Source organism: Aethalodelphis obliquidens, unplaced genomic scaffold, assembly GCF_003676395.1.
Source record: "Aethalodelphis obliquidens isolate GAN/ISIS:26980383/991018 unplaced genomic scaffold, ASM367639v1 scaffold56, whole genome shotgun sequence".
Lineage (NCBI taxonomy): Eukaryota > Metazoa > Chordata > Mammalia > Artiodactyla > Delphinidae > Aethalodelphis > Aethalodelphis obliquidens.
In genome coordinates this window covers 781012-796313 of record NW_020838000.1, presented here as the reverse complement: position 1 = coordinate 796313, position 15302 = coordinate 781012, and positions in this window count along the sequence as shown.

Below are 15302 nucleotides of genomic sequence, written 5' to 3'. Positions count from 1 at the left end.
CACCCGGGCGCTTCTGCCCTTCTCCACTGTTGCCCTCATCTTCCGCCACACTGCTCTAGCCTCAGTCCCATGCTTTCTTCAGCCTCCACATCTTTGCACAATGCTCTTCCTTCAAAATACTTTTTGTGCCCATCTTTCAGGGTTTGTATCCCTGTCTGCCACCCACAACAGGCCCCTGCTGCTTCATACCTGGAGTAACCACCAAGTTTTAGAACTCGCAGAGGCCTGAGAGCTACCCTGATCTACCCTTTCATCTTCTTTTTGTTTTTTTAAAAATAAATAAATATATTTATTTATTTATTTTTGGCTGTGTTGGGTCTTCGTTTCTGTGCGAGGGCTTTCTCCAGTTATGGCAAGCAGGGACCACTGTTCATCGCGGTGCGCGGGCCTCTCACTGTTGCGGCCTCTCGTTGTGGAGCACAGGCTCCAGACGCGCAGGCTCAGTAGTTGTGGCGCACGGGCCTAGCTGCTCCACGGCATGTGGGATCCTCCCAGACCAGGGCTCGAACCCGTGTCCCCTGCATCGGCAGGCAGACTCTCAACCACTGCGCCACCAGGGAAGCCCTCCTTTCATCTTCTTAAAGAAGAAACCAAGATCCAGAAGGGCAAAATGTGCATCGAAGGTCAGAGCATCTGTGACGCATTGTTTCAGCTTACTCCTCTTCTCAGAAAGTCACCATGGCTCCCTGTAGTTTCTCATATCAAGTCGAATATGACAGCTTCCAGGACCCTCCATAGTCAGTCTTGGCCTCACCGTTTATTTCCTAACAGACGTTGTCTATGGGAGTCAGATAAGGCATTTCTACATTGGTACTTTATTTCATCAGATCTAAGGTGCCATCAGGTGTCGAGTGGACTGCCATTTTATTTCCTAAGGTAGAAGAAATGATGCCAATTAAGCTAAAATGCATCATTGATTAACAGTAGGTTCCAATTTTAGAGATGTTAAAATCTGAACATATGTAAGTCTTAGGATCAATGCAGTAATATACATTTAAAAACTCTTGCTTGGCTCAAATTCCACCTACTACCTGAAGCTCTCCTTGCTAATTTTGGACATATATCCTGAATTCCTGCAGAACTTATTATTGGCTCTTTACCCGTTTCCTGACTTTTCTAATTTGCTTCCCTCTTCCTCCTTTTCATGGGTGATGATTTGGTATCTCCTGTGTGCCCGGCACTGAGCATGCAGTGATGTGGAGTGTCTAGCTCCCGCCCTCGTGGTCTTTCTGTAAGGAAGAAAGGAAATACATAAGTAGGTGATTACAACCCACAAAATGCTATGAAGAAACAATGCAGTAAATAGAGAATAAAGAATAAAGGCCCAGTGGTGGAGAGAAATCTATGTAGGTAGAATTCCTTCCAGCTGACCTCACTCTCCTTCTACATGTCTGTTTTCTGAAACCCAGTTCAAAAGTGTCACCTTCCCTCAAATACTTATTTCTTCCACATATTATTCTGCTTTACAGCCTCAAGAAATCCCCTCCTCTTCTAGCCTTGAATCTGTGCTCTCCCTTCCAGGGTGCCAGGATAGCATGTGTAGACAGCACGGATCCTTGGAGTCAGTCTCCCTGGGTTCAAGTCCCAGCATTGTCATTTATTGGCTGTACGGCTTTTGGTAAAGGTCTGTGGCTAAGTTTCTCCACCCTAAAATGAAGATAATACTAAGACCTATATTATGGCATGGCTGTGGGGATTAAATAAATTAAAACAAGTAAAGCGTTTAGAACCACGTTGGGTATAGAGAAATCATTGTAAGTATCCTCATGCCTACCCTGACTTGCTTTTATCCATGTTTTATACCATTAAGAGCAAGGGATTTGGGGTCAGAACAGAAGAAAGTAAAATTCTGGTTGAACACCTTTTTCAGATGCATGAACTTGGATACAATCCCTTGACCTTTCTGAACCTCATTTTCTCTACCATTTTAATAATGATAGCAATACCTACACTTAGGGGTTGTTGAGAGGAATAAATAAGATAAATACTGCAATTGCTACAGAGAGAGCTCTCAATGGAGACTGCTGTTATTCTCACCTTGATTCAGGAAAGGGGTCCTTATTATTAGTCTTAGTGTCCTTTCATCCCTCAGCAGAACTCACTGCTCATGAGGTCAATGATATTAGTTAAGTGTTTGAGAAATCACTGTATACAAGAGTAAGTAAGTGAGCAAAGAGCAGTGTCTGCTCAGACCTGATCATGGGGGTTTGTATACTAGCCACACTCCCACTTCTGCTTCTTTGTTTTCTGGGGGCAAATGGCACATGGTGTGGGGTCTCCTTGGAGAGGGAATCTTGTCCTCCTCCCCCATTTCCTCCCACGTGCCCTCAAATTGCACATCCTCCAATGTGCTTATTCTGCTTCCCCACATGCAGATTCACCAGGTCATGCTGTCCTGTTACTATTCTGTTCTGGAAGTGAATGAGGTTTCGGTAGGGACTTGGGGAACTGACGTTCTTTTCTTACAGAACGAATTTGAAACTTCCACTGGAGAAAGCAGTTATAAAGATCCAGCAAACTGTGTGCTTCCAGCTTTGGTTTTCAAGCTGGAACTCCATGAAGTTCTGTGGAATACCATATTTCATGATTATAAGCCTTGGAAATTCTTACTCTCAATAAAGAAGGCGTCTGCAGCCCTGACAATGCACAAAACTTGTATCAGCAAATGCAACATTTAATTCACAGGCCCCTCAGCTCCTTTGTGTCACTGTTGTCACGCCACTTTGTGATTCCCTGTTAAACTTGGCATCTGGCTTTTTGTCTTTTATTAGGTATTAATTTATTTTGGGCAGTGTTCAGGGCTAATCAACCAAAAGCCGTGTTTGTATGGCTGTGGAATAACATGTCTCTCCTCAGTATATTGCCCGCAGTATGTCGTTTAGAGTAAAATGCTTCATTAAACTGGATATTGGTGTTAGACTCATGTCACAAGTTATTCCATGTTGCAGTGCTCTCAAGAGAGCAGTGTAAAATCAGACTGAAGCTAAAATAAAAATGGGTCAGTTTTAGCAATAAGTAAAATTCAAATGTATAGCATGCTGTTCCTTTTTAAAAAAAATTTATTTATTTTACTTAGTTTTAGTTGTGTTGGGTCTTCGTTGCTGTGCGCGGGCTTTCTCTAGTTGCGGCCAGCAGAGGGCTACTCTTCTTTGCGGTGCGTGGGCTTCTCATTGCAGTGGCTTGTCTTGTTGCAGAGCATGGGCTCTGGGCGTGCGGGCTTCATTAGTTGTGGCACATGGGCTCAGTAGTTGTGGTGCATGGGCTTAGTTGCTCTGCGGCATGTGGGATCTTCTCGGACCAGGGATCGAACCTGTGTCCCCTGCATTGGCAGGTGGATTCTTAACCATTTCACCACCAGGGAAGTCCCGGCATGCTGTTCCTTAGATGATGTTTTCTCTCTATAGTCATTGTTTGATAACAAACATTTCTTTCTTTGATTTAGGGCCCCACTGAAAAGCAGAAGAGGAAATATTACACTAAATACTTGACTGCTTCTCCCCCGCCCTCGTTCTCCACTCGGTATGACTTAATTAAGCCCAAATCGTCTTTCCTGGCACCTAGATGTCTCCCCATCCTCACAGGCCCCACTGGGTTCAGGCTACCATTTTCTCACCTGGGTAATTAATGCTGATCTTGTAACGTAAGTTTGGAAGTGTTCCTTCCTCTTCAGTTTTTTTGGGAGGAGTTTAAGAAGGATAGGCATTCATTCTTCTTTCCATGTTTGTTATAATTCACCAGTGAAGCTATTTGGTCCTGGGCTTTTCTTTTTTGGGAGACTTCTGATTACTAATTCAATCTCCTTAATCATTGTTTTTTTTTCAGGTTTTCTATTTATTCATGATTCAGTCTTGGTAGGTTAGATGTTTCTAGGCATTTATCCATTTCTTCTAGGTTATCCAATTTATTGGCATATAATTGTTCATTATTGTTTAAAATATTTGGGTGCATATAAATTTATGATTGTTATATTTTCTTGATGAATTGACCCCTTTATCATCATATAATGGAGCACTTTATTTCTTGTTACAGTTTTTGAGTTAAAGTCTGTTTTGTCTGATAATAGGTATAGCTACTTCTGCTCTCTTTTGGTTTCCACTTGCATGGAATATCTTTTTTCCATCTCTTCATTTTGAGCCTGTATGCTTCCATGAAGCTGAAATGAGTCTCTTGTAGGCAGGATATAGCTAGGTCTTTTTAAAAAAATCCATTCTATGCCTTTTGATTAGAGGATTTAATTTATAAAGTAATTATTGATAGGTAAGGAATTACTAATGGCATCTTATTAATTGTTTTCTGGGTCTCTTGTGGTTCCCATGTTTCCTTTTTTTCTCTTTCTGTCTTCCTTTGTGAATTGATAATTTTCCATAGCGGTACCCTTTGATTCCCTTCTCTTTATGTTTTGTGTATTTACTTTAGGTTTTTGCTTTGTAGTTATCCTGAAGCCTATATAACACATCTTATAGATATAGCTGTATGTTTTATGCTGGTAAACTTAACTTTGATTGCATACAATACTTCTACTCTTACCCTCTCTTTTATGTTTTTGATGTCACAATTTAGCTCTTTTTATATTCTGTATTCATTAACAAATTACTGCAGCAATAGTTTTTTTTTTTTTTTTCTTGCGGTACGTGGGCCTCTCACTGTTGTGGCCTCTCCCATTGCAGAGCACAGGCTCCGGACGTGCAGGCTCAGGGGCCATGGCTCACGGGCCCAGCCACTCCACGGCATGTGGGATCTTCCCGGACTGGGGCATGAACCCGTGTCCCCTGCATCGGCAGGCAGACTCGCAACCACTGCACCACCAGGGAAGCCCAGCAATAGTTTTTTTAAACACTTTTATTCTTTAACCTGTATTAAGGCAATTTCTTTAATCAGTTTATCATAAATTTATCATATGCTCAACTATTCCACTCCTAGGAATCTACATAAAAGAAATGAAAATATGTCTATATACAGACTTGTTCATGAATGTTTATAGCACCATTATTCACAATAACCCGATACTGAATAATCCAGAAGTCTACCAAATGGTGAATGGATAAATAAAATGTGATATTTGTAAAGAATGGAGTGCGATTCACCAATCAAAAAGGAATGGGTTAGTGATACATGCTGCAACATAAATGAACCTCAAAATATTTTGTCAAGAGAAAGAATCCAGACACAAAATACCACATATTCTATGGCTTTATTTATCTGAAATGTCCAGAAAATGAAAATCTATACAGATGGATAGTGGTTGCCTGGGGCAGCAGGTGGGAATTGAGAGTGATTGCAGATGGGCATGAGGAGTCTTTTGGGGTGACGGAAATGCTCTAAAATTGGATTGTAATGACAGTTGCACAATTCTGTAAATTTTCTAAACCTCATTGAATTGTATGCCAAAAAGGGTGAATTTAATGGTCTATAAGTTATACCTCAGTAAAGCTGTCAAAAATAAGAAGAAAAATAGAGTAATTAAAACATTTCTCCAGTTTTTTAATAGAAAAGTATAAGGAAATACACCATTAATGACAGTTTGTAAAAATAAAACAAAATGAAACATCTTACCAGGAGAAAACTCTTTTGTCGTTTTGGCCTTCCACTCCTTCCTTCTTGGAATTGATGCAGGCTTGATGCCTGGAGGTGTTGCACCTATTTTGCATTCATGGGAATAAAAGCCACATACCACGGACAAAGTAGCAGGAAGATAGAAGGACACTGGGTGCTTGGTGACATCTTTGAGTTACCGCAGTCCAGAATTGTCTTCCTCTAGACTTCTGTATCTTGAGGATAAGAAACTTCTGTTTATGTCAATATTAGTTGGATTTCTATCATTTGTAGAAGGAAAAATTGTTATACCTTCAAACGCTTTTTACTGCTTTTAAGTAAATTTATAACTCATTAACTAGACCTTAATGAGCTGACCTTTGCCGGTATCTCCATGAGGTTTAAGGCCACTGAGCCACTGGTAGAAATAGTTCTCTCTCCCTCAGTCTACATCTCTCTCATTCTTCTGGTGGTGTCCTGCTCCACTAAGAACTGAGCCAGTCTGGTCCTCAGGCTTGACCCGCTTCCATGAAGTGCTCACCAAGAATAACAGTCATCCTGTGGAGGACTTAAGTATCTAGTCTTCCATGGCCTCTAGCCGTCAGGTCAGCACAGCTCACCTGGATTCTTTCTTATTCCAAACCCTAGAATATTGTGTGTGTGTGTGTGTGTGTGTGTGTGTTTTTTTGGGAGGGGGTGGACGAGGGAGTGTTCTGCTAGCCCCTGCTTAGCTCTAATTTCCTATTTCCAAGGACGTAAGGAAATTCCAGATGTTCTCCTGTGTGGGAACCCATGAAAAAGTCAAGGTTGTCACCTAGCACCCACCTTGCCCACAGACACCCCTCCTAGCCATCCCTGCTGTGTTGATCCCATGCACTGGTTTTATGAAGGACATCAGCAAGGCAGCCCAGTCACCGTGTTTCAGAAAGGGCAGGTGAGGCACAGGTCTCTCGGTCTGGTATCCCTCAAATCCATCTAGAAGGCTTCATCATCACCTTTCCCTTCTACCACCTCTAGGACTTGGGGAAAGATGGACCAACATCTAAACTTTCTCCTCTCTCGTTATAGTCCTCAGCTCAGATAGTTGGGGGCACAGACCCATTTTGTCTGATAACACATCTATGACATTCATTTTAGTCTTGCACTTGAACTGGTTTTTAAATATTTAAAGATAAAGCATTGGGTGTATTGCTATCTTGTCTAATTTGAGAACCTTTTATTCCTGGGGGAAATAAGAAAGAGTTGGTAAGATCACTCCTAAAGGGAATAAAGAATACAAGATACAGGAGCTGATTCTTCACAATATTATTCTGTCACACTTGGAGTCTGGCTCACACTCTTGCTTTTCTGTGTCCTGCTTTAATGGAACTCTTGTAAAGTCCCATCCTGGCAACCGGCATTGACAAGAGCTCTATTCTGCCCTCCCAAATAGCATATTCCATTCCTACCTATTCTCAGTGATAAATCTAGTTTGATTTTGCCATGTCTCTGTTCAAATTTGGACTGGTTTTGGATCATCTCCTTCTTGGAGCTGCACTTGTGTTTATTCCAGAAACCCCATGAGCCCCTGTTTGTCCCTGCTCTTCCCCCCAGCAGCCATGCAGCTGGTGCAGCTGGGAAATCTGTACCATCCTCCTGCTGAGAGATAATTACAGCAATGAAAGCCTAGACTGGTATTTCAAAGGAGTAGTATTCCAACATCCTTGTTAAAACGGGTTCAATTTGCCATATGATTTGAGTGGTAAACACTTTTCCCAATATTGTGAATTTCAAAACATTCTATCAGTGCTACAGAAATCTGAAAAATGTATAATGTATTTGGCCAGGGTACAAACACCCGGAAAAGTTCTGGTTTACTGTATAAATATCATAGAATGATTCAGCTGGCTTAGGAAGAGGATTTGGTAATTTGAGCTGAGGAATAAGAAATACTCTTTCATCAGGTCTGTTAAAAAAACAAACATAATGGGATAAAAATTGGAAAGAAAAACAGTAACAGGCAAACCATGGTAATTTCTTTCAAATGACTTAAAGGCAATCAAGATCAAATAGGAGTCTTTCGTTCTGACATAATTCAGTCCACCAAAGGTTGAATTTTTTTAGATTACATGTAAAACATTCATGGACTACATTTCCCATCAACTGACCCCTTTCTCCTCCCTGTGATCACAAATTTAATGGAAAAAAAAAAAAAAAAACTTAGCTAACAGAATGAGAGTCACCCTGCACTCTGATGGTCTCCAGCTAATTATGGTCCCAAAGAGCCAATGAGTTCCTCAAAAGCATCAAACTTACGAGCCATGGTAATGGGAAAGGGAGAACTAAGCAAAGTTTTTTTTCCCCTATTGATTTTATATTAACCAGACCAATAGAAACCCTAGTAAAAGTAATTTTGTATGAGAGAAGAAGAGGATTTTCTTTTAAATAGCTTCATATATTTCTAAAACTTATTAAGGTAAGTGATAAACTGGAATCCACTTTCTCTGCCGTAACTTGCTGAGGGTATTAGCAAGCCATTAATAACAGCATCTAAAAATTTCAGAGTTTAGGAAAATTGATCAAATTATTTCATATTGCCTGAAAAAATTTATGTGTACTTTTTTCTTTACTTGAGCTAATGTTTAGACTTGGGGTTTACTTGACCAGACTGTTCTTCAGCAGGAAGCTTCCCATCCCTCTTTCCTGAACACAGCTGTGTCAGTCAACTATCATCATAGTATGTAACAACAACAACAACAAAATCACAAGGTCTCAGAGGCACACATGACTAAGCATCTGTTTGTCTCATGATTCGGTGGATAGTCTGGGGGTCGGCTGATCAAGACTGGGCTTGACCATGTGTTGAGCCCGACATCTCTCGTCCTCTTCTGGGGATGAGCAGACTAGTTTGATCGAATTCTTCTCATAGCAGTGGCATAATTGCAAGACAATGTGAGTGAAAACACTGAAGGCCTCTTAAACCTAGGCTTGTAACTGGCACTCTGCCTTATTCTGTTAGCCAAAGTATTACATAGCTAAACCCAGTGTCAAGAGATAGGAAAATGTATTTTACTTCTTCAATGTGAAAAATGACTACATCACATGGGCAAAGGCAAGAATACAGGAAAAGGTGAAAACTATGGGGTGTATTGCACCATCAAACACACAGCTGTTGTGTCATTCAAGTACCAAAGAGGAAGGAAGGAGACTTGATAAATATCAAGGACATAAAATGGAGAAAAATTGATTGATTGATTGATTTATCTATTCATTTACTCTGCTAATTATTGCTTCATAACAATTTACCCCAAAACTTAACAGCTTAAAAAGTACACATTTATAATCTCCCAGTTTCTATAGGTCAGGAACCACATTTTGCTGAGTCCCCTGACTCTGACTGTCTTCCAAGGCTACAGTCACACAAGGCTGGACTGGGGAGAATCTAATTCCAAGCTCACTCACATGGTTGTTGGTAGGACTTCATTCCTGGGGTCCATTAAACTGAGGCTTTAGTTCCTCATGAGTTGTTGGCTGTTGGTCTCTTGCAGTTCCTTGCCATGTGGCTCTATCCATAGAACATCTTACAGAATGGTAGCAAGCAAGCAAGAAGGCAAGAGTGAATTCCAGCAAGAGAGTAAGAAAAGTAATGTGGAAGTCACAGTCTTCTGTAGCCTAACCACGGAATGGCAGACTACACTGTATTCCATTTGGTAGGAGTAAGTCATTAGGTCCAGCCCATGCTTAAGGGGAGGGGATTATACAAAAGGCATGAAGACCAAGAGGGCAGAGATCACCGGGAACCAGTTCAAAAGCCACTGAATTCATTGAATCATTCTTCATTTTATGGAGCCTCTGCTATGTGCAGAATCTTGGGCTTGGAATGTGTGTATTTCAGAGATGAAGAAATTACAAACCCTGACTTTGAACAAACAGTCCTAGTAGATTCAGTGACATAATTCTAAAAAAGTCTGTTCAGGCCCTAATGCTTCATGCCTGAATTACCATGCCATAGTAGCATTTTCAAATTTTTATTCTATTTAGAATCCTTCATTGTCCTTACAACATTCAGGATAAAATTCAAGTTCTTTAGCATTTATCTGTAACTTATCTATTTATCTAGCATTTAGTTACAGATTTTTTCCATCTCTGTTCCCTAACTTACCTATTCTATGAGCTGTTAATAGGATTTCATATTAAGTTTGGTAAATCTATTCAGAGTCTAGTCAGACTCAATACCATAAAGTTTCTTAGAACTTTCAGTATGCTAAAATGTGAATGTAATCTGCTAACTTCCCCCAGCATATTACACATTTAACCATCGAATCCTTTTGCCATGGAGCAAATCAGGGGATTCGATTCTGATGAATATCCTTTGGGAAAGTACTTTCAATTCAACTTTTGTGACTTTACCTCTTCTGTCCTCTGATCCACCTTCTCTGAAATCGCCATGCTGTTACTGTTTTTCCAGGTGTCCTGACATTCTGATCTCTTCGCCTAGAACGTTCTTTTCCCTTCCATCATCTGCTTGGTTTGAACTAGAACCTTAAAAACTCAGCTCAAAAATCACCTCTTCCAAAAATCCTACCCTGATTTCCCCTTCCCTGTGCTTTAACAGTAACCCCTGTCCTATGCTTATTATATGATGCTCTTAATTGTTTGATTCTTTTCTTACCAGCTGCATTTTCCTGAATTGTAATCTCCTTGAGGAAAGGCCTATGGCTAGCTCAAGTTCAGAGCCCTGGTGCATACAAAGTGTCAGACGTGTACCAGCTAGTAAAGAAAACAATGTTTTTGAACGCTAGAACAAATGAATAATACCTGGTTCTTTTCTACCTGCAGTTGGTGTTCCTTCTGCATCCCCAGGCTTGCTAGCAGTTAGGCTGAGGACACGTGAATTGTTCAGGCCAAAGGGCTATGGAGGTTGTAGGTTGAGATCATGGAACCACCATTGTGAGCATACTGGGTTCCTATGTCACTGCATGGAATAGAGCTGCCTTATATAAACATTAGATGAATGAGATAGACATGAAAGGAGCCTTTGTTGCATTAAGTCAGTCACTAAGATTTCAGAGTTTAGCCTATCTTGACTAAGGTATTATACCAAGGCTAGCAGAAGTTTGATGCAGGCAGGAGTGTGTGACATGAAGACTTAAAAAAAAAAAAAAAATTCAAGAGACCCAGATAAGTGCTAAGAGGTTGCTTTGGAGTTGCCTGAATTCTGCCTAATTTTGGTCACTGAGAAGCTGCTGGATGCATCTTTTTAGTAAAGATGGCTGACGAAAACTTACAGACGTGCTAGCAATTACTACTAGATTTTAAATAGAACTGCCTAATTTGAGTTATTTTATGCAGAAAAAAATGAAGTATGGAAAAGATGACAGAATATCCAAGAAATATACCATGGTTTTATGAAAAAGAAGTATCTGATGTAGTGAATGAAAGCCTTGCTGCTTGTACTGAACAAATTCAGTGGTGAATTACTCAACTTAGCAGTGTTTTGCCTAGACAGCCTAAACTTGAATCTCCAAGGAATTCCTCTTGGATTGATTTGATTATAGCTTGGGTGCCAAGCCTATAATTCTAAAGGAGGAAACTTCTTGCTTCATTTATGGGGAAGTTGGGAATTTTTTCCCAGCTTTATTGAGATATGATTGACATATAACATTGTGTAAATTTAAGGTGTACAATGTAATGATTTGCCATCTGTATATATTACAAAATGATTATCACAGAAAGATCAGTTAAAATATCTATCACTTCACGTAGTTACAAAGTGTTTTTTGTGGTGAGAACTTTTAGAATCTACTCTCTTAGCAGATTTCAGATATACAATGTAATATTGCTAACTGTAGCCACCATGCTGTACATTACATCCCCAAAGCTCATTCATCTTATAACTGGAAGCTTGTACCCTTTGACCACCTTCACCTATTTTCCCAGCTCCCCACCACCAGCCCCTGACAACCACCAATGTGTTCTCTGTTGCTATGAGTCTGATTTTTTTAGATTCCACATATAAGTGAGGTCACACAGTATTTGTCTTTCTCTGTCTTAGCATAACGCCCTCCAGTCTCAACCATGTTGTTGGAACTGCAGGATTTTGAGAAGTTGGGAATTTAGGGCTTTGCTTCATAAGGAAAGTGACTGAGCAGAAATCCCAAGGACTTTGTTTTTTCAGTCTCGATTATTCGTTTCAAGTAGCAGAAACTGCCTGTGAGCTGAAAAGGATTTATTGGAAGGAAACTGTGCAGCCCACAGAATCAGTGGGAAGGCTGTAGAATCAGGCTCCAGGATGACTGGGAGACTGGGGGAACAGTTTGTAAGGATGCCTTGTCACCGTGTGCTGCTGCAAATCCAGATCCAGAAAGAGCGATTATTCCAGTGAGGAAAAATCAAAGTCCTCACCCTGCTAGAAGGGGCCTAAAGCAATCAGCCTGTTACAAGCTAGCTAGCTGGTTGCTTTGCCCCCATCCAAGGCAATGGTGTTATATCCCTGAGCTTAGGGTTGGTTCCTGCTGCTGCTGGCAATTGGAGCACTCATCAGAGAAAGTGACCAGTTGGTCTTCATGGGGTTATTTCTCTGTCCCTGTTGTCAGAGCCTCTTAGTTCATGAGTTCACTGGCTGAAGATACAGGCTGATTGACATACACTAGATGTATGACATATATCTAGGTCTGATTATTAAGAGTTTCCTCCGTGGTGGGACTCTGCTGAGGAGTCACATGGGACATAAATATCTTCCTACCCTGGGTCCACTTTGAGAAGTCTCCACACATACTTCCTCTTCAGGCCTTCTTGTACCATGTCTCTATCCATGATGCAGCTAAACTGTCAGCCACTCCCCATCAGTTGGTCCTTTTTTAAAAAATAATTTTTTTTGGCGTGTAGTTGATTTACAATGTTGTGTAAGTTTCTGCTGTATAGCGAAGTGAATCAGTTATACATATACATATATCCATTCTTTTTCAGATTCTTTTCCATATAGCAAATACACAATATTGACTAGAGTTGCCTGTGCTATACAGTAGGTCCTTGTTGGTTATCTGTTTTATATATAGTAGTGTGTGTATATCAATCACAATCTCCCAGTTTATCACTTCCCCCCACATTTCTGCTTTGGTAAACCCAAGTTTGATTTCAAGATCTGTGAGTCTGTTTCTGTTTTGTAAAAAAGTTCATTTGTGTCATTTTTTAAATTAGATTCCCCCATCATTGGTCTTGAACCATATCTTAAGCAGTCTTTCCAGTAAAAGTGAACAATGATATGTACTGCTTGTGGTAGATTATACTATTTTCCCTAGCTATTCACACCCTCTTCCTATTAAAGGGTTATATAGCCTACTCATTGTATAGCCTACTCATAGCCTACTCATAGCCTACCTGTAAAGATAGGTTAAGCTTTGCCATATGACATATTTTGACCAATGGAATGTGACCAGACACAACACCTAGTATGTTCAGATAAGCCATCAGGATGCCGTTGTGAGCTTTGCCATGGTCTCTTTTCCTCTGACACAAGAATGCAAAGCCATAGATGGGGGCTGTGCTTTCATTTTGGTTATAAGACTGAGGAAACATGCAGAGCAAAGCTACATGCTCTGTTCACCCAGAGCCAACATTCCAGAGAGTGAGAAACAATCTTTATTGTAAGCACTCATGTTTAGCGGTTGTTACCACAACTTACTGAGAGAAAGAAAACTGTCCTGTTCAATCTTCTACCCATGGGGAGAACCTCCCGCCACCACCTTTCATGGTCACACACAAGGAGGGTGATAAGTTTCTCCACAGTCCGCTTCTAGCTGCCAACATCACTGTGGTGAAGAACTGTCTGTAAGTCAAGCTTACATCTTTCCCTCCTCAGAGGAAACTCCCAGAGGCCGTCAGCGAGGGTTGAGGAAGAAGTGGCAGGAGGAGGCCCGAGTGAGTCCTCAGCGAGTGCAAACTGCTCCCGCAGTCAGGTCAGTGCCTGTAAGATCTGTCTCAGTTGGTTCTCTCTCTCTCTCTCTCTCTCTCTCTCTCTCTGTCTCTCTTAATATTTATAGAGATAAATGTGTCTATATTTGATTTCTGTCAGTATATCAGTGTATATCAATCATTTGATCACGGTTTGTTGAATATGCCTGAGTTTATGGCGATGCCACCGATTAGACAACATTTAATGTGTAACGTTACAGGGAGAAGTTACATGGTCAATGGGTGTCCCATGGTGAGGTACTGAATCTTCACTGGGCCCAAGAGCAAACCAAGAGATGTTTTTCAAAAGTACAATAGCTTGAAAAGGGCATGTTTGTCCCCCAGCCCTAGAGGTTGCCACTCGAATGTTACAGAAGTCCCCACAGAGTAATAATCTGTCACAGGCCCGTCAAGTCCCATTGCATCTGCTAGATCATGAGAGTCAAGGTTTAGGGCTGCCTGCAACATGGCGTGGACCAGCTGGAGAACCTCCACTTGCCCTTAGCCTCACTTAAGTTGACAGCCATTGGAGTCAACAGGAAATGGGTTTGGTAAGTGCACGAAAATGTGGTGGATGCGCCTCTAAAATCCCAAGAGGGCCACTAAACATTGTGACTTTTTCTTCAAGGGGCAGCAAGTTTCTGCCACTCGGAGGGAATGTCTCGTTCTGCCCCAGAGACTAGTTCCCAGAACCTTCCCTGGAGAGCCAGCCCCTGCCTGTCCATGAAATTTCCTGTCCTCAGTCTCGAATGCGTGTGTCTAAGGAATCTGGGACACTTACTACTTTCTGTTCTCCAGGCCCCCATAGAGTGAACCAGAGGCTTACCATGTTTTTAAAATAATTTTCAGTGAAATTTTTGGCAGATGTTCTGCTATTATCCAATGGCTCTGATGGTTATAAAATACTGTTTAGGAGGTGTAGGCTTCACTTGTAATTTTCTTTAAGCCATGTATGATTTCTCGTAGGCATGAAATAAGAAAAGTGAAAGAGAGGTGTTCAGTGTGCAGCTTGACTAAGAAGTCAGGAAGAAGACAGGTAAGTTATGTGTGGCTCTGACAGGATTAGTAGCTTTTCTAAAGAAGCAGTCTTGGGTATATGTGCTTATGGCTTGGGCTGTCAACACACAAAATCCAAGTAGACTATTTAATCTGTGACTGTGATCTCAATTTTTAGGGGGGTCTTGGAACCCTATACAAATCTAATTAAATCTGTAAACCCCCTACCCAGAAATTTTACAAACTTAAAACTCTTTAAACAAATATAAGGATTTAATCAATTTGCTGAAGGTCTTCATAGAGGTCTGAGGATCCAAATTAGAATCCATGTTCCATGAGGCTGACAGAGGTACCTATTTGAATGGGAAAGGCTGTGGGTGGCTTTATAAAGCTTGGCTTAGGAGGCTAGAAATCATTCATTCTCTTGATGATTAAGGCTGCTTATTTCTCTCAATGGTATTACTTTTTATCACTGTCAACATTTTGCTCATGGGTCCTTCTTTCTTCCCTTAAATTTGATTATTGTAATTCTTCATTATGTACACACTCTTCGGGAACAAAATACCTTAGGTTAATTCTTTAAATGAAGCCAGATACTTTTTATTTAGAACCTGACAGATAAAAAACTTTAGTTCAATTATGGAAAAATAAAATATTTATTTCCCTTTTGGCTAGTTAATATTGAGTACACAAAGTCATTGTGATTTCTGGAAGCCCAGCTGGGTGGTATGATACCAATATTGCTCACAAAAGTTTTGAGAAAATTTGGTATGGCTAAAACTGGGTTGGAATTCATCCTAAAGGGACAAAGTGAACAATTTTTCTCTTCTTTTGCCAGTAGT